This window comes from Rhopalosiphum padi, chromosome 1 (assembly GCF_020882245.1).
Source record: "Rhopalosiphum padi isolate XX-2018 chromosome 1, ASM2088224v1, whole genome shotgun sequence".
Classification (NCBI taxonomy): Eukaryota; Metazoa; Arthropoda; class Insecta; order Hemiptera; family Aphididae; genus Rhopalosiphum; species Rhopalosiphum padi.
In genome coordinates this window covers 89,211,754-89,233,195 of record NC_083597.1, presented here as the reverse complement: position 1 = coordinate 89,233,195, position 21,442 = coordinate 89,211,754, and the positions used below count along the sequence as shown (strand labels likewise).

At 26.2% G+C, this 21,442-nt stretch overlaps 2 long non-coding RNA genes across 3 annotated transcripts; both read left to right on the top strand.

Annotated features, from left to right (window-relative positions):
* The first annotated feature begins 3,547 nt into the window (after nt 1-3,547).
* On the top strand, nt 3,548-9,060 carry LOC132917421 (uncharacterized). 2 transcript variants are annotated; one of them, XR_009660279.1, is made up of 5 exons: nt 3,548-3,715; nt 3,801-3,889; nt 5,288-5,388; nt 6,061-6,187; nt 8,285-9,060. It is a non-coding gene; the product is annotated as an uncharacterized LOC132917421 (long non-coding RNA). The 2 variants fall into 2 exon arrangements; XR_009660278.1 differs by lacking the exon at nt 8,285-9,060 and having other exon boundaries at nt 6,061-6,722.
* A 1,792-nt stretch (nt 9,061-10,852) lies between these two features.
* On the top strand, nt 10,853-12,326 carry LOC132931948 (uncharacterized). Its single transcript, XR_009662795.1, has 2 exons — nt 10,853-11,096; nt 11,329-12,326. It is a non-coding gene; the product is annotated as an uncharacterized LOC132931948 (long non-coding RNA).
* The last annotated feature ends 9,116 nt before the right edge of the window (nt 12,327-21,442 follow it).

Below are 21,442 nucleotides of genomic sequence, written 5' to 3'. Positions count from 1 at the left end.
TTAAAAAATTAAACATTTTCAAGATTTTAATAAAACGTCAAATTTGAACTTTAAATACTAACAAAAAAATATTATGGATTTAAACTTAATCTTTTTTTAATTTCCACTAACAATATCTTATGAGGAATGTTAAATTAAATTTTCAAACTTTGTTACCAGACAACAAAAGTTTTTTTGATATTTGTAATCTGTGTCATTGTTTTTTTTTTAAATATTAGTGATTATATTATTCTATCATCAATAGAAGGGGTTTTATATAGGCAAATTCTATATATTTTAATTATTTTTGGAATATAAAATATTGGGTGATTCTTCTATTTCTATGATACGGTTTATTTTATAAATGATTTTATCTTTTATCATACATTACACCTCATATAGTGAACGTATTATTATGTATTTTAATACATTGGCATGCAGTTTTGTATAGGCAACCCAACCTAATAATTTCGTGATTTCCCATTTTTCTCGTAAACCATTGTAAAAATTGTCTATTCATTCATAATTGTTCAACTGTCCAAATTCTGATATTTTCTACTCATTATTTATCTAATTTTTGTCCAAAAAGTCATTTTTTAATTTTTATTATTACGTTTTCCTAAAATCTAACTTCAAAATTAAATCCTTTTATACTGGCCCCATCTAGATAAAATCTTCAAGGATCGACGCAGATGCGCCCCTAGATGATTTTCCAATCGGTTAAATTTTTTTAACTCAATTCTTTAGACGGTAATAGTGGTGTTTTAAAATATTGAATATTCTAAAAAAAAAAAAAAAAAAATGAATTGGCGGGAAATTTGATTTTAGCAATTAGGTACTCAATCTTAAAATTGAAATTCAAAATTTTTGAGAAAGTTGTTCTTGAAGTGTCACTGCTCTGAACCTTTAAGATTTCAAGCTGAATTTCAAAATCCGTAGATGAATATCATAATAACATTTTATATCATATGTTAGAATAAAGAGTTTTAGAAAAACTATATGTTTTAAAACAGCGTTACCAAACTTTTTCTCTGCCGGACCCCTTAATAAAAATAAAAATCAATAATAATTACTGTACTTATAGTATAATATAGTATTTTTCAATTAACGTTTGCGGACCCCCTCAACTCTCAAGGTCCACAGTTTAAAAAACGCTGTTTTAGAATACAAAACTTTAGAAATATTTATTTTATTTACACATAGCATGTCTGTATAATCAATAATACTTAAGATAATTTCTTTAATGAATTTGGTTTCGAAATGTATAATTATATTCATTACCATAAATTGGTATAATAATTAATAATACTGAACCTTCTAAATTTTAACTATCGAAAGCTACAACAAACTTATGATTTAGCTTATAGAATATGAATATGTACGATTGAGAAAAGAGTTAAATTGTGTTATATTAGTAACAACAGTTAGCATATTAAAGTTATAGAGTATATATGATACAGTATTTTGTTATAATTTCAACTTTTCAAAATTGTAACTGGAAAAATTAAACCTAGTTAAAATTTGTAAATTAAAAAAAAATGTTTTTAGAAATATATTCACAAATGATAAAATTTGTAAATCATACAATATTCAATACAAATAGAAAACAACTAAGTACATACAGTACTTATTAGTTATTATATATTCAAATTACAATATACCTTGAATACCTTTTGAAAACCGTAAATCTTAATTTCGTAATGTATTTTATCATTATTTATGAGTACTTATTAGTATTATATTATATTTGCATCAAATGGTTAAATTTTAGGAAGGTATTCATGATTAGTAAAACAATAAGTATAATATTATTACCTATCTTATATGAACGTCAATACGTCATATACCTGAAATTTTATTTTTCTTATTCGTTTATTTAAATTCATTTTTACAATCTGTATTGGGGTGCACAATAAGTAAAATTTTTAGCTATATAATGGTAAAGGACGGCGAGAGACTTGAAGGTGCTTCACATTAGAATTTAGAAGCATCTGAGATATGAACATGAGAGATTTATTTAAGGTATGCGCCAGAGAATGAGCAGGTTTCTAGGCCATCTCGGTGCAGTTTTCCTGGAAGATGGTTTGAGTGAAGTTGGGCGATGATGTCATGATGAGGCTATAAAAATGATTAGCCGTTTTAGTTTGGAGGCGAGTGTAGAATGTAGCAGCTGTTTGTTCGATAGTAACGATTTTTAGCTCATTGCGAAGACTGACATTGGTAACGTACCAATGGGACGTTGATAGTCATTTGGAGGCAAATGGCGTGAAAAGCTTGGATAGACGATAGTACTTAGTAGATGTACTTGTGTTAGCTAGTTTGTCCGATCCCCAGAGGGCGATTCGAAATAATATACCACTTGTACATGATTTATTTAAATTCTATTACAAAATATTTACATAGGTTTGTAGGTTTTGTTACGTTTGGCAATTATTACGCCATCAACATAGAAAATAGTTATTATCTAAAATAGTATTTAGAAGTAGTTGTTAATATAATTGCATCGAGAATAAATCTATATTTTAGTGTTGTTAAAACCTCTTGTTTAGTACCAACCTAATTTAGTAGGGTAGGTACCTATGTAAGCAATTTCTTAGTATAATATATACCTATGCGACATTCATCGCAATCATTTTTGTCAATGAATGTACGCGCGATGCAGTATTGCAGTCAGTTGATCACTCGATAGTTAGACATTTAATTAATAAGTCGTTTTACTCTAACAATGTATTATATGATTCTTCGACTCAATCAATGAAGTTCGTCAATATAAACTGTGTAGATACTTCATTTTCTTTCCTCAAGATCCCACTACCAAATAATTAAACAATCGCACCAGATCTAACTAGAACGGGATATAACAGTGTTAAGTATAAACAATTGTTCATATAAATGATGAACTTTGAATTTCAATAATCAAAATCGACGATATATACGCCTCGAAAATACTTATAATTAAATATATTTTGTTGTGCATGTATAATCCTAAAATGAAAATTCTCAAAACCTACTAACGCTGAACAATAGGTGTAGTAAATTACAAAATGACAAATGTAATATGTAAATATTTAATGTTTCCTAACTATTGTGGTCGTCTGTTTGTAGATGAGATTAATCCCACATAGGAGAACGAGAAATGGTGAAATTTAAAATTATCGATAAGATATTTTATGGAGATTTTATAAACGGTCAGTGTAATGAATTTTCCAAAAAGAATAAAATAAACTAAAAACAATATAAAATTCGATTTATCAATTATCAATATTATCATACATTATAGATTATGATAATCAATTATTAATTCCAATAACCACGGTTCTAGTTTTAGTAAGTTACCACTTCCAATGTCAGACAAACAATTAATAATTGAGATTATGTTAAATTCTAACGTAAATAATTATACGTTTATACAATTCCTTTAACTTTAACTGAACACGACTTTTATTTAAAAATGAAAAACGTAAGAAAAAGGCGCGAGCATAATAGCGTAACAATGAATAACTAAAATGTAAAATAAAAATATAATGTCATACTACAAACAACAATAAACAGTGTAACCAATCTTGTCCCTACACGTTAATTTAATATCTTTTTATTTACTTTTTAAAATTATTTTACGTTTTTGAATTTTCTAACTAGTTTTTGTATAATTAAAGATTATGTTCACTGTGCACGGACGCACGGTATACAAATTACAATTTACAAATCTGAACAGTTCTCTTTAGATGTGGTTTTTGTAAGTCGTTTATAGTTATTGGCAACGATCTATTTGCATATTATGTATAGATTTTATTTTGTATAACTGTTTTAATTATTTCTAGATCGACAAGAAATTAAAACCATTGCAAAAACCTAGTTAAACTCATGCTATCTACAACAATCACAGTCTTTTCTTCATAACTCAAATTGTGTAAGTTCTGTATAGTATTAAAATTCCTAAAATGTTTTACTTATTTAATGTTTATTACCTACTTCACTATGAAACAGAAACAGATACATTAAAAAAAATAATTATTTATCTTACAAAGTTGCAGTCAGGTGTAGATTGATTACCTAAGATTTTTTAATTGTTGATTGTTCAAATTTTAATGGTAAATGGTGATAGAATTACTAATTTATAATATTAAAAAGTTAATATGTTCATTATTGTTTCACTTTCTCCGTAAGGCATAGATAATAATAAACATAGGTAGGCATGTCTAGGATTTGTTCACAACCTAATAGGTATTGCCAAGAAAAATTTTTGTAAAATAAAATACACAACACAAATAACATTTTTGATTTTTGATTCTTTTGTTGTTGTAAATTTCAGTATAATTACAATTTTTTTTAAATTATTCAAAAAAATTAAATAATATATTTTTATAACTTCTGTTGATGTTTTGATGGTATCATAAGATTGAATTCCTGTATTATGTCATTATGGTTTATGTTGTTAGTCATTTTCTGTTCAATAAATAATGAAAAAAATGAATCAAGTTTTTGTTGAGTCATTGTACTACAAAGTTTTGATTTAAATATTGCTAATTTCAAAAGTTCTTGCTCACAAGAGCAACTTGACACTATAGTTGTATGTATTAAAAAGTACAACTATATAAAATATAAAAGTTTTTCTGATTAAGAAATTCAATCTAATCAAGTATGGCTTTTGAAATGGAGCCTAATGAAATACTAGGTATATTTTTAAGAAGTTGAATTTCTCCATTTTATTGCTTATAGTCATCTTCAATAGCACATTCCGAAAAAAGGAGATTTTCTTTAGTTGGTTCAAGTTTTAAAACATTTTCGATGGTAAGGATAAGATCTAAGGTTTCTTGATTATAGCAATCATTTAAACCGTTAAATAAATCATCTAATACAACATTATACTCTTAATTCTTCTTTTGTTTCAGCAAAGTATTTGTTGTTTGGAACATTATCAATCCTTGTAGATATTTTACGATTTTTAATTTGGGGTATTACCACATTATTTTCTTCACAATGCTTGACAGTGTCTCGATAAATATCATTAAAAAATTTAGTATCTGATCTTAACATTATTCTTAACTCAATGGTGACAGGGGAGGGAGGGCTGCTAATTTTGCAGGTCTAGTCATGACCAGATAGACCATACCCGTAAACACGCCTATAATAATAAACAATATAAGTATGCACTTTAGGTACATAACTATAACACAAGGATGTTTGCTATAATAATATTGATTGATATTGGTTACTATTTTACATTGATTTTTAATATATTGAGTCATTGATTCAATCTTCAAAATAATTTAGTTAATATAATTGTTTTTTTTTTTTTTAATTTTAGTCTGCAAGATACAATAACTGATGTAGTTATGAATCCAGTTCGATTAGGAGATTATTTTATTAAAAAAAAACAGTTCCTACTAACATAATTGTTTATTCGAGGTAGGTAATAAAAAAAAATTCATATATCTGAATTACTATAGTGTGTCACTTTATTATTATAAAAGTTTTTATTTTTGTATTATTTTAGTTTATATGTTATAGCCTTAGTCATACAAGAGATCGATGCAAATACATATTTGATACTGCTATTAATTATTTTCATAATTTAAGTTTTAACTTAATCCAAAACCATTTTTTTAGTTATATTGTTATATACCTAGTCAAAACTAGATATTTAAATAGTACATTATATTTTACAATATTATACTCTTTATTATAGAAGACAGAAATAGCAGTATTGTGTTCATTGCCATCTGGTTAACTATCTGCTACTTTCATGTTACTGTTTTCCTACATTTCATTTTCATTATAATAGTTAAACCATTTAAAAAAAAAAGATATTATAAAATTTATAATCTAAAGTGAAGTGTATTTTTAAAATATACTACATTATATACTCTTACCTAGATTTTTAGTTTCATATATTTAACTATGTATTTTACAATTGCATATTGTGTATACTATTATTTATATTCTTTTAATGTTTTGCCTTATAGGGCATTATCATAATTGATAAATAAATAATACTAAATTGGTGATGGTTATTTTACAATTATATTCACAAAATTTATGATTATGCTTTTATTTATATATTTGTTTTTTTGGTTATAGTCTGCAAAGGAGAGCTTCCAGATAAACTAGAATAACAGTGACTAACATGGACTACTCAATAGAGATGTGTCATTCACAAACAATCTAGTTCAATTGGTTGTTGTTCAGCACTGATTCCTAGAACATGGTGGTTATAATCTTGGAGCTGTTCTTGGCTATTTAACATATTTCAACCCTTGTACATTTTTAACCCCTCGTTATCATAGACAGTTACACACATAAATATAAAAAATGTATAAATAAATTATTTTATTTTATTTTTAAAGAAACAATAATAATATTAATAAGAAAATAATTAATTAAAATACAAATTACATAAAAATCCCATAAATAAATAAATAATAAAACATTTGAAAAAAACAAACAAACAAATTTTGAATTTATGGAAGTAGATATTTTTTACTATAATTAAACACTATTTAGGTGATTGAAAATGTTTTATTAATAGATAGGTAAAATAAAATGAAATAAGAAATGATTAAAATATAATTCAAGAAATCAATTTACATTTTCAATATGCTAAAATATTTAAAAAAATAAAATAAAATTTCCTTGGTTGATTAAATTTATGTTTAAATGCTTACATGACGTAAAGATTAAAATATATCCCATCACTGTCCAGCTAATTGTCCATATTACTCTATTGATAAATGCCAGATCTTTGATTACTAAACATAGTTTTTGGTTTAAAATAAATAAAAATAAAACAAAAGAGTTACTTAATGTTAATATTATTGTAACTAATATTATCTATTTTTACTTAACTCCTTATAAGGTGTAGATTTTTTTTTTATTTATTGTATTTTTAATGTATCAACAAAATAATTTGTTTACACAATTTAACTTAAAATGTCATCTATAAAAATAAATAATAAAATAGTGACTTCTTGGATAATGGCTATTATTTACATTCCTATAAATAATTATTTTATATTCAACCCTAGGTTACAAACTTACAACTTATATATGAACTAGAGTCTAGAATTCAGTAATTTAATTAAATTTTGCATAATTATGATAAAAAATAACTTACTGTAGAATTGATTAATAATTCAACTAAATGAACTTGTTGGTGGTGATCACAAACAAATGCATAAGTTGACTTATAATTCTTATGATTAAATGATTCACTGAACAGTCTGAATCTGTTCATTTAATTGAAATATGAATCACTGAGTCAGTTCACCAAAGTAAACATATCATATAAAAGATTTTAAGCAAGTAAATGCAATTTTATATAATATTGTTTATAAATTCTGATAAATTTACAACTGTTAATAATTTCTATGTATGTTTTTGAAACTGCATTTAAAACAAAATATATTACTAATAATTGTTGAACATAAAATTAATAGCATTACACCCTATTCAAAATTGGTTTTATAATATTGTTATAAGAAATGTATATCACTCGATCATGTATTTCTGTAACAGCGTAATGTCATTAGTATATAAAGGAGTATAAATGCACACATCTTTAGTCAATATTTAGATTAGCAATAATCAAAATTATTATGAGTTTTATGTTGCACAGATTCATCAGTGACATCCTAAAAATACTATTTTTGGGCATTCAGATTTTAATTGTTTTAAGTGTGGTTGGGTAGCTTCAATATTTTCTCTTATGGATAAAAAATTAGTTGACTGAATAATATTAAAAAATATTTATATTTTTTTATTATATTGTTTCATAATAATTGTTGTAAAGAAGGCCTATGCTAGAATTTTCCAGCAAGGTCTAAAATCTATCAAATGTCTACTAACTTATAAGCAAGATTTTCAATATTTCGACATTTTTGTTTTCATTTATGTTTTCTTTTTTACTTGATAGTCGAGTGAACATTTTTCGTTGATGTCGGAATTGTTCGGTAGGAACAGTTTTATTTTTCCAAAATGTTGTTATTTTAAATTTTTAGTTTTATAAAGCCATTTGACCTACAATTTTAAAAAAAAATCCTTAATATTACTTTGTTTTCGATAAATCAAAATAATACAACTTATACCTGCCTTGTAGCTCGTTATTAATACGAGGATCAATTTTAAGTCTTATGTTTTTTGTCCTATCTCTCACAATCTTATCTATAAATAACAAAAAAATTTATAAAATTTTATCATATAATGAAAATTATAATATAAATATTTGGTGAAAATTTCCAGTATCTATTGTTATTTTTTTTGTAATAATTAAAATATCAAAAAAAGTGGAGAAATAATTATTTTACAGGTGAATATTGAATGTCGTAATCATTTGGACTTGAAATGCTCATAAAAAACTAATTTGGCTTTCCGGTACAATTTTTTTTTTTTATAGATTGAAAAACTAATAATGAATCTTGTATTAAATTTTTAAATCTTTGTAAATATTTATCTACCTAATTATGTATATATAGTTTTATATTTAATATTGTATTTAGACTTTAAAGAAATAATATTAAGAGGACGTCTCACCCGCATGTGTTGTTACCGTCTTACACACGTACCACATAGTAAATTTTTGTTCACCAGTTTTAATAGTGTGCTTTTAGTTTTAATATTAGAGTGAATTGACCTATTATCAAACTTTTAGGTAAGAACATTAACTGTGTTCTCTCATTGGCTTTTTACGATATTTTAATTTTTAGGTGAGTTATGAGTATAAAAATATGAAATTATTAAATATTTGAAAATGCTCATAATTCACTTAAAAAATTAAAATATCGTAAAAAGCCAATGCGAGAACACAGATAACGTTCTTACCTAAAAGTTAGGTAATTGGTCAATTCACTCTTATATTAAAACTAAAAGCATACTATTGAAACTGGTGAACAAAAGTTTACTATGTCGTACGTGTGTAAGACGGAGACAACACATACGGGTGAGACGTCCTCTTAAGGCTTTACAATTTACATAACACGAATGTATAATTTATTCTACAAGGAATACTTACTATAGACTCATAAACATTAGAATTTCCATTCTTCTATTGTTCATAAAAAAACCTATAATATTTAATTAATCATATATTCATATATTATATCATATTTATAATCATATATAGTTTTTAAGATAAGTATTTATTAAAAAATTGTAAATAGTTTTTTTTGTTGGAATGTTTACTTATTAATGCATGCTTGTTATTTAATAATATACTATAGATATAATTAATTATCTACCTTCTATAAGTTAAGATTGTGATGAAGGTAGAGAGTTTTAATTTACTTAAATACAAATACAAACTAGTGGAAAAAACAAATTTTAATAAAATGTAATCAGTTAATTACAGATATTTTTACATTATTTAATTTATTACAGATTATATTTTTATATAAAATAATTCTAATATTTACATTTAATATTTTTAGTATTTTATAAAAGTATCATAATATATGGTATTGTATATCATTATTCAATGGTTTACTTACAATATAATTTAATCAAATAACCAAATGTATAAATTACTTTATTTATTATTATTAGGTACCTATTGGTACATAAAATTAGTAATTTTTTATTTTTTTGTAAGAGGGAATTGCAAATTTTGGATGGTTCTAGTTAAAGTAGTATAAATTTTAAATCTTATTAATGATTTTAACAAATATTCATTGAGGAATTTTCTATAATGGATGTTCAAAGTAAACATTTAAATTTTTGCCATTTTAATATTTTCTGCCTAATTTGAAATAGGTACTTTGAAAAGCTCTAGAACTGAGAATTTTTTTTTATCCCTCAAATGTCAACTATAGTTATTATTATTTTATGTCATACAACCACAATGAGATTAATGCAAACAAATGGTGGTAGGTCATAAATAGATGAATAAATCATTACAATTCTTTTTTACTTATAGATATAAGTATAAAGTATAAATATAAATAAAATTAATAACATTTGAAAATCTAAGGTAACATTTTGGTAACACGGTTATCAAAGTTTTAGATATATTGATAATTTTGAATGTTTGATTCGATTACCTTTGATTAGAATCTTGCTATTTCAATTTCATTTGAAGTTGTCGCTAGTAGGTCTTCTTTCAAATAGGATATGCACTTTTGGCATTTCAGTAGATATTTCACGTCCTGTTCTATACCATACTCGTACCTTATATAGAGATTTCTTGAATGATGCCCCATTTGTTAGGTTGTCTTTGGATCTACCTACTCCTACTTTGAGTCTATTGAGAGATCTCCAGGTTTGCTAGTCAAGTTCATGCCTTGATGCCTGATGGTAAGGATTCCATTGGTTTGATCTCCAGTTTATTGTTGTCTACGGAAAGAGAATTTCTTCCTCTCTTCTTAATTCCATTAAATAGTTAAAATTATGGCTACTAGAAACCTTCGGAAGTTGAATATCAAAGTATTTTTTCCAATATAAAACGTGTACATTACATTTAGTCACATTATTCTGAAATTCGCGTAAGAATTGTGCCCTAGACCTTGCCCTAAATACGTCTCTGTATAAGTATGTTTATAATAATATTTCAATGGTTGTATCATAGAATAATAGAATTATTATATTATAATTTTAATATAGTTTTATTTATTTCATGGCAGTATGCAGTATTTTTTAAAAATTGGTGGGCCGAGCATTACAATACGATGATAAAAACGTTTCTAACATCAGCCTTACCTCTAAGAATATTATAACATTCATTTTGTCGTTACCAAATAAAAAAAAAGAATAAAAGTAGAGGGGTGTGTGACGCTTCTATACCGCTTGTATACCACTACTATACCGCTTCTATACCGCTTCTATACCACTACTATACCGCTTCTATACCACTACTATACCGCTTCTATACCACTACTATACCGCTTCTATACCACTACTATACCGCTTCTACTTCCCGTCGGCGACGGGCGACCGGCGAACCGGTTATTTCATTATTTGAAGGCCGTGTCCCGCTCCTGGCGGTCCTGCATTCCTGCCGTCCTGCTCTTTTGGCGTCGGTCACCAAATAATGATTGCTTGTTGTTGATGTATATAGTTGATGGACCATGTGGTTTCTATGTCACTTGAATGTTCCATAGTGTTTTTTCTACTAGTTTTCATTATCACAGGTAGTACATTTTATTAATTGCTTAATTATTTATTGTTGAAACTATAAAACGCTAACCTCGTGAACTACGTAAATCCCGCGAGTCCAGCGATTTATATTCTGATCATGCTTATATCTTTCGCACTGCGATACGTTTAATACTGCGAAATACTATCCGTTTTGTTTTTCGACGGATTAAAGGTTTAATATAAATTTCACTGCGTTTTACAATAATTTTTGTTTTTTTTGTTTAGGATTTTGGTCGTCAGTTTTTACGATTCAACTGGATAAAATTGTCCTCATATGATGAAGCCTGATCATACAGCGTTGGTGGAAATACCATCCTGTCTTCTCCTTTATTGTATATTCTGTCCGAGCGCTACTGCTGTCATAGGTAAGTAATCATTAACTATTATAGAGTTGGCTACAACGAGGCATGCGAGCCGCATGTGGCTCTTGAAATCAAGCTTAGAGTAAAATTATTTATTATTATTATTATTATTTTATAAACATCTTTTAACAATGTGGCTCGCTTAGAATTAGATTCATAAATTTGCGGCTTTCAAATATTATTACTAAATTAGTAATAATTAAGTTAGTAATTACTAACTACTTATAATAATATAATAATATTACCCACTTTTTGAATAGATTAATGAGTGTTAAATTAATTAATTAAACTCAAAACTAGGTAGGTTTAGCTATAATTTATAATTTTTAACTTACTTTTGTATTTAGTAATTAATTCAAATGAAATATTAATAAAATTGAGAGTTTTAATTTGTGTTATCTACCTAACTACGTATACCTTCACGTTTCAATTAATTTACCATAGACATGATAATTGATGTTAATACAATAACAATTATATTATTGTTGTATTAAATTACAAATTTCTAATAATAACTCCAATTGTATTGTCATTATTTTTGTCTCAAAACTTATAATACTAATATAATATATACACCTGATATACTAAATACTTAAAATGTCTTATATATGGTACACTTACATCAGACACAAATCCATAACATTTTAACAAAATAATAATAGTATTACTAAGAGAGAACAACATTACACATGCAGGTATTTGTTTGAACTTACGGCATAAATTTAGTTGCCATGTGTATTTTTTATTTGATACATTTATTCCCTGTTTTACAATGAGTTGAGAATTATGATGCAAAAAAAAGTCTGTTAAAATCATTAATTTTAGGTAGCCTTCCGAAGTTTTCGATTTCCATGTTTAACATATGAGCTGTATGTAATATTAATAGACATTTTATATAGTATAACAAAAATGTAAAGAGAATGTTTCTATAGCATGTAATACCTTGCTGTTTTACTAACACATAATATGACAAGTTTTAAGAATTCGTTTTTAAATATCCTTTAGAAATTCAATTTTCTTATTTTTAGAAATTTTAAGAAGCAAGATCCAAAATTGGTTCTCATGACATGAGAAAAAAATATATTTTATTAAAATTTTTATGTTATTTAAAGTAAATTATATTCCAGTAATTTTAAATGTTATTTAGTAAATTCAATTATTTACCCATCTTACTTATTTTTATTATTTTTTTGATTTTGGCAATAATATTTATTACCTAATTAACATTTTGTTTGAATTTTTTTAGTAGTTAATTAAGCTAAATTTCTTCCTTTATTTTTGACCTTATGTTTATAGCATTTGAAACATCTGCTCCGGCCAATCTTTTCTAATGTTTATAATTCTATTCTGGGTTGTTGTCAAGATGTAGCACATCTTTTATGATAAGTCGTTTTACTAATGCTGCACAGAATTCGGTTATGCCGAGACATGAGTAAACATTGTCTACCCAAAAATATCAAATAATTTAATTTTAAAAAATTAGTTGTTTATTAAATGGTACTATACTACGTAACTATTTTAATTCTTCATAATTTTATAAATAAAAATATAAAATATTGTTTATAATATTTGTCTGTGTGAGTAATGAATAATAAATATATTATGTACAGTTTTATTTATATCTTATCTATACCATAATCGCTGTTCCTTTGAATTGGTCGAGACATTTGAATTGTGTCTCACTATTAATGACAGGCGTATGACATGGTAAACGAGACGTATTGGGGTATTACCAAAATTATTTGTATGGAAGAGACATGTCTCAACGTAATATTTTAATAATTTAATTGCATCCTGGTTTAGGGCCTTATATACACGTGTAATGTTTTTATTTTTAAATAAATTTTACCCCTCCTTTATAATATATATGCCTCGGACCAACCAACCTCCCCTAACACAATGGTTGCAGATTATGCGGATGACAAAGCTATACTCTCAACTCACTCTAACCCTGTATTAGCAGTTCAAAATCTCCAATCTCACCTTTCTCTTATGGAAGATTGGTACACCAATTGGAGGTTTAAAATTAATCAAGCGAAATCTATCCATACGACGTTCACCCTAAGATTTACCCCTTGCAATGATGTTTTTATTTACGGGACCCAAATTCCAAGTGCTCAGAACACTAAATATCTTGGCCTAACCCTTGATAAAAGGCTGACATGGGCCCAACATATTAAATCAAAAAGGATAAACTTAAACCAACGTTTACGTCTTTTAAAAAATCTCATTTATAATAACAGATACACTCACACTAGTACCAAACTCCTTATTTATAAATCCTTACTTAAACCCATGTGGACATATGGACTGCAATTATGGGGAAACGCAAAAAAGTCCAATCTAAACAAAATACAAACTTTCCAAAATCTAGCGCTTCGTAAATTATTAAATGCCCCTCCCTATGTATCTAATCATACTATTCATTCAGGTTTAAAAATGCCTCTAGTGCATGATGAAGCAAAAATTTATTATAAACGTTTCCACCACCACTTATTATCTCACCCCAATCCCCTCGTTAGAAATCTCTCTACCCCAACTATCCCCGGAAACCCTCCAAGAAGGCTAAAATGTAAATGGTGTCGTGACTTGCTTATATAAATCAAGTATTAAATAATTAAGTACTCATAGGAAAAAAAAAAAAAAAACGAGCGAAAGTGTCATTAATGGGTGGCTGCCCTCATCAAACGTAACATGTACTATATAATGTATTGTAAACTGTTTTTATTATTAATATTGATTTGTTTTGATACCTTGTATATATATTCTGTATCACATTTACTCATTGTGCCTAAGGTATAGATTGTAAATTTCTTTTAAAAATAAAAAAAAATAAATAAATAAATTTTATATAAAACCATTTTTTTAGTTGTCTTGTTGTCTACACTATAAAATTGTTCACGCACCGCCACCATAAGACACTTACAACTCTAGTATTAAGTAGTAAATCCATAGCAACTTTTCTATATCACTTTAAACTTATTATCAGTGGATTTAAATATGATGCCATTTTATTAAATGTAACATAAGTACACATAATTTAAATATTTTACTCCATATTTATGAGATTTATTTTATATGTATTGTTTAAAAAGTAATCTTCCTATAAAAAGTTTATAACAGATTCATCTATACATAATGATTCTTTTGGGATATAACAGATACTATAATTTGCAGTTACGTTGCTGGACATTTGTTCCATTATAGGTGCATCGTTGCAGGCAAAGCAGGGCATTGTACACGTTTCTTAAGAGAATTTGTACCTCTTAAATATCCCTGTCTTTTAATATACAGTTACAAGTTCCTATGGCAAATTTTAAATTTGGCATACAAAAATTGACCTACTTAATAGTTTATCTAATTAAGCCTATTTGATTTGTCATCTTGTTAATTGTCCGTAAAATGGATCATTTGCATCAGAATTTCAAAACGGTTTTTACTCATTACTTCTCCAACTTTTGTATGAAATACAGTAGATATATTCCAATCATAATTTTGGTAACTGATCAAGGCCCATTTATAGAACAACACCCAAAAAGATTTTGACTATTGGTTTGTTTTATTTTTGACATGAAGAAATGATAAAACAGTCTTATTGTAATAAAATATATTAATGTAAATAATTCAATATTATTTTTAATTTTTCATCAAAATTAAAAAAAAAAAGTGATTAAAATAATATATCTAAGGTCTAAGTTTATGATCTTTGATATCACAAAGGCTAGAAATAAAACAGAGACTCATTTAATATTTCAATTTAATTCATTGTAATACTATAGGATTTTAATTTTTCGTTTAAAAAGAAATTATATTTCTATACAAATAATTATCAATTATTATTTTTCATATGTATAATATTTAACATTACAAATATAAGCAATTATAACTTAAAATTGTATGTAACATACATACTTTGTAAACATTAATTACTTAAAAAAAATTATTTAATTTAAGTGTTTAAACATAGGGTAATTTTAATCCGCTTCAGAATCAGTACCTTCCCCCCACCACTCTGAAAGTTTTATTTGATTAAATTTAGAATATTTAGTTTGTAGCATATTTTTCCATTTAAAATCATATAATGTTGTTAATATGTCATTATGATTAGTTTGAATGTTTAACATAAATTTAAAAATCCTCAACCAATTTTTATAAATCTCTGCAGTATTTTTTTTATTTTTACATAAATGATAATAACAGATTATCGATTTTAACGACTATATTAGGCAACTAAACAATGAATTTAGAAAAATAGGTGAATTAAATAATTAACTTTAATTATATTTAAATTACTATTTTACTAATTTGTAAAAAAGTTTTTCCAAATTTTTTGAAGGCAAATTCGAAATTATTTTTTTCAAGTATCGACCAATTTAAAACAATAAATAAAACGATAAAATTGATAAATCTCGAATAGATTTCTGCAATTTGTATTTTTTCTCGGACAGCAAGCCCAGAAATTATATTCAATGTCATAACCTTGTCATAGCCTAGCCATGTTTTGTTTTTGCAAAAAATATGTTATCATTTACTGTTAGAAATAAATTGCAAATATATTTTCTTAAAATAAAAAAATATAAGAATCATTATTACATTCATCATCTGAATTTTTTTGGATGGTAACCAAAATAATATTGATTTTTGATGCTGCTTACACTTGTTTTTTGTAAATAATAAAATCATAATAATATCAATATGGTATGTATAAAGAATCAATATTATTCATGGTAGTATGCACTTGAGTATGACAACAGCTCAGGAATTTCAGCCTGATAATTAGACCTCACCTAATTGTTATCTCTACTAAAACATTAATAATTTCAATTAGATATTTTTTATTATACTAGAAAACAATTTACATATAAATGTATAAATCCATGAAATAGGGGACTTGACAATAATTATTAATGATTAATCAGATAAATAAATGAAAAACCATGTGCACTGGATCCTTAAGTAAACATTAACTTTTTAATGTGTTTTAAAAATATATAAAATGTTTAATTTTACACCTACATTATTTATTTTAATTTTCCACGTTATTAATTCTACAAAAAAATTATCCCTTTTCTACTGGTTATAAATAAAACTAAATTTATTTCTCAAGTGCCAATCTTTCTTCATAAGTAAAAGGAATTAAACAAACATTCAAAACCTATAGCATATAAAATAAAACATTTGGATACTGATTAGAATTTTGAGATAAATTTAGACAACAATAAATAGCTTTACTTTCAAAAATTACTTGATTTAAAAATCGAGAAGAAAGTTGGCTGATAACATTTTTCTATTTTATTTGACTGAGTCAATATAATCAATATAATGATGATAACATTATTAAAAATTTAACAATATGATTTTTGTTAATATGTTAACTCACCTATCAGTGTGAATGCATTCTATTTTTAATAGCTGTTTATGATCGAATATAATACTTAAAAATGAGTTGGGATTTTAAAACATTAAATTTGTAATGACCAGACCGCATAATCTTGATATGTCTATAATGACTTTATGTTATTCATAATATCAGCATTATTATTACAAAAGAAAAATCTAAACTCAAATAAGTATACAATAATTGTATTAAACTGAAAGCCATGTTAAACTGTATACATTTCGTAAATGATTAAGAGCAAATATTACTTTAAGATCATTTTTATGATTAATACAAGGGGTTCTAACGATTGGTATCCAAATCTTACATATTTTACAAAAACTACACAATGTCGGCAGTGAGCTTCATTATTTTTTTTTCGAATATACTAGACATGGAAATCTTTCCAACCAAGTATATAGAAATCTCAAATGCTTTTTTGTAAACTTATTCAATAGGTACTCTTTAATAGACTCCCAATTAGTAGGTAGGTTACTTATCTATATTACCTAATGTGTTGTAATTTTTATTAACCAATAAATATTATTATTAGTTAATTGGTTATGTTAGGTTAGTTATCGGTTTCATTTTTAGACTAAATTATCCTTACTATTGAATATGCTAATTTTATTTTTTTAATAATAAATTTAAGTATCAAAATATTTTTTAGTTAATGTTTTTAAGTTGTGTGGAAATGGTAATTATGAACTATATATAAAATAATTTTAATTAGATATATTCTTAAATCAATACAATAATTTACCCTTATTTTAACTGTATTGTATATTATTTATGGTTACACTCAATAAGTTGTATTTAAACATAGTGAAAAACATTAATGTATATTTATGTACATTTTGTGAGATGAAGCATTTATGTTGCAATTATTTATTGTTACGGAAACTGAATAAACAAGTTTGAACCTCTGGCATGACATAGCGTTCTGTAAGTTCAAAGTTATTTCAAATGTATACTTATGTACATTTTATGAGATGAAGCATTTATGTTGCGACTATTTATTGTTATGAAAATTGAATAAACAGATTTGAACCTCTGGCATGGCATAGTGTTCTGTAAGTTCAAAGTTATTTCAATTTTATAGATATTAAGGTCAGAGTGGACTTTCTTATCTTTGTTGTTGCAATCGAACATTATAAATGTTAACTCAAATCTCGTGTGTTACATTTGTATGATGTGCTAAGTAGCCTCTTCAGAATCCATATGGTACTGTTGTTAAGCTACTCATCCAATTGATTTTTCTTGGATGGTTGACTATTTAATAATTAAAGTGATATAGCACATCATATATCAAAATATAATCTCTAATTGAACTTTGTAACAAGAATAATTACTGTTGAAATGAAATCTTCAACAAGAAAAATAATTACATGTATAATTTTACAAATACATTGAGTGTAATTTATAATTACTATACAACTACAGTTAAATTGATTGTAATTTTAAATTTTTTTTATTTAATAACTTAAATATTCACTTTGTTAATTTATAATATTTTAAAAAAAAAATGAAAGTGAAATTAATTCAGTTTTTGTGAGTATCCTTGTATTATAATTTTCACACATATAGCAGTAAATAATATTCAAGTATATTAATTTAATTTTTGAGATTTTTTATTTATTATATTAGGATAACGTTTATAACCTAACATAACCATTTTTTTTTACAAAAAAAACTTCCTACAATATAATTAAACAAAATTTCTATAGCCCAAAAACTATTCCTAATCATTTTTTTCAAATAAACGTGATGAATGTTTTGACAGACTTGTCAAAAATTGATTATGGTTTAAATCATAGGCGGAGCCAGAAGTGTTGTTCAGCATATGCAGAATCTAAATCGGCACACCACATAAGGGGGGGGGATTTTTGTGTGTGTGTGTGGGGGGGGGTAATCCATAAAATCCCTAAAATGTTTTTAATAGTCACTTTATATTAAATAATAATTAAGATGGAAGTAATGTAATATAGATATAACTGCACTATTTATGTCATTACTAATAAAAAAAAAAAAATAATTAAAAATATATATTTATAACATTAAATAAACATAAATAAACATTACTTAATATTATAATAAAATTCGTCGTAACAGCATCAGTATCAACATTGACTGCCATTTCCTGTTCTACTGTCAATACCATCAAAGCATTCAATCTCTATTGCTTCATGGTAGATCTTAATTTGGATTTGACTAGGGTCAATTTAGAGACAGACCTCTCACAAGTTTAACTTGTTACTGGGATCGCTACAAACTATTGAATGACATTAAAAGATTGGTTAAAGTATTTAAAATGATTATTAGACTTCAGCCAAATTAACCATTCATGTATTTTACTTTTATTACTTAAACTGGCTAATTTTATTTATCAATTATAAAACTGGTTGCATAATTTTTAATCCTAATATAAAATTAAAACTTTTTTTTTGCAATAGAGACCACGTACTTTTGCACATACATCAGTAGCTGAAGTAGAAGAAATCATTTCTTCTATTGCTAGGATAAGAGCTAAGTAATTATGCTTTAGTGATGTAACGGTTTCACATATTTTTTTTATTCATATAAAAAAATCAGATATAATATATATATTAATAAAAAAGAAAAAAAACACTATTTCACTAAATAATATTCAAGATTTTTTATTATTATTTATCGGGTCCACAGGCACATCAGCATAATAATAATAAAAATAACGTGATCATACAATTAATAAAAAATAAAAGAATATAACTGTAACATCGGCCTGGTAATAATAAAATGACAGATTATATAATGATTTTGGTTACCTATTCAAATATTATGTTAATAGCTTAGGTTTGTTTGAGTGACCGACACCCCCGCTTGCCCGGTAAATTTATTGTAATAATAACGAAAAAAAATGCGTTCGTTCGGTGTATAACACGGATAGGAGGACGGTGTATTATCGATCATTACGTAAGGTACCTAATTAAAATGTACAAATAGCATTATGCGGTGATCGGCGTAAATAATGATATTGATTATTTATGTTGGGTATATTAAATCATTACCGATCACCGAAACATGTATAGTTTGTGACGTTAAAGATACCCCCTTGACGAAGTGAGAACCATAGGGTGAACTTCGTCAACATGACGATAGAGACAAACTATACGATGCTACTTTTTTTCTTTTTTTATATATGGAGGTAAATTTAACGTAAAATCATTCTTAGTGTGGGGTTTTTGCTAATTTTGAGAACGATTATTTGATAATAATTCATGGTATCTAAAATGATTTTTTTTTATATATATCAGCGATGGATCAGATTAAATGTACCCCTTGTGATTTTGGTTTTGGGGTCCATGACGACGCATTCTGCGTTTTCATCTCACTGACAATGTACGGGCCTTCGAACAACAAAAAGAATTTCCTGATTACCTTTTCGGTGACTGAACTGAGACGGTGTGATCTGATAAGAACGCGATCACCAACGTTAAATTCAGTACAAAATTACAAAAGCTTTATACGAATCCACAACAACTAGAAATATTAACTCAAAAAATAAAAGATTAAAAGATTGGATGTCCAAAGGACTGCTATGCTCAGTACGGCAAAAACAATACATTTCATTGAAGTGCAAAAAAAATCCAAATAATGTCAAACTTGCGTCATATTATAAAAAATACAAAAATACTTTAAATTAGTTAATGAACTCACTAGCGATAACTCTAGATATAATGATACAATTAAAAACATAATAGTGAATGATAAAATAATAAATATAGAGGATAAACCAATGGAAGCATCTAATGCGTTTAATAATTATTTTATAGATGTAGGTAAAAAGTAAAGCAAATTTTATAAAATTTGGTGTCCCGCAAGGCAGTGTTTTAGGTCCAATTTTGTTCATGCTTTATATTAATGCAGTTTGTGAATTAGATATCGATGGCAAAATTGTGACCTACGCTGATGACACTTGTTTGTTATTCTCGGGTAAATCTTGGGAAGAGGTTTACCTTAAAGCCACTAAAGGTCTAAACTTATCACATAAATGGATAAGTGAACTAGGTTTAAAAATTAATTCGGATAAAACAACGTATATGAAGCTATCAATAAATAAGACTAGTAGTGAAGACTCTCCTTTAATAATTCATAATTGCGAAAATCAATTGATTTGCAATATGCAAGTCTGCAAACCAATTACACTAATAACAAAAATTCGTTATTTAGGTATTATTTTTGATAGTAATTTGAGGTGGAACTACCATATTAACAACTTATTGGGAAAACTACGTTATACCTTACACAAATTTGTTAAACTTAAAGACATATTACCTTTACAAACTCTACGAAATGTCTATTTTGCACTCTATCAATCCATATACCAGTATGGCATTCTAGTTTGGGGAGGTGTCAAAGAAAGTTTTTTAAAACCTCTTCAATCAAATCAAAATAATGTACTAAGAATAATATTACATAAAAAGTCATTAGTTGGCTCAACAAAAATGAATTACATACATTTAGGAATTTTCAAAAACGGGCGTGGCGACCTCATCGCTAGAGGACAATTCGGTCATGAGCTTTCGTAGTCTAGGATCATCCCCTTGCTTCTCGATGACAC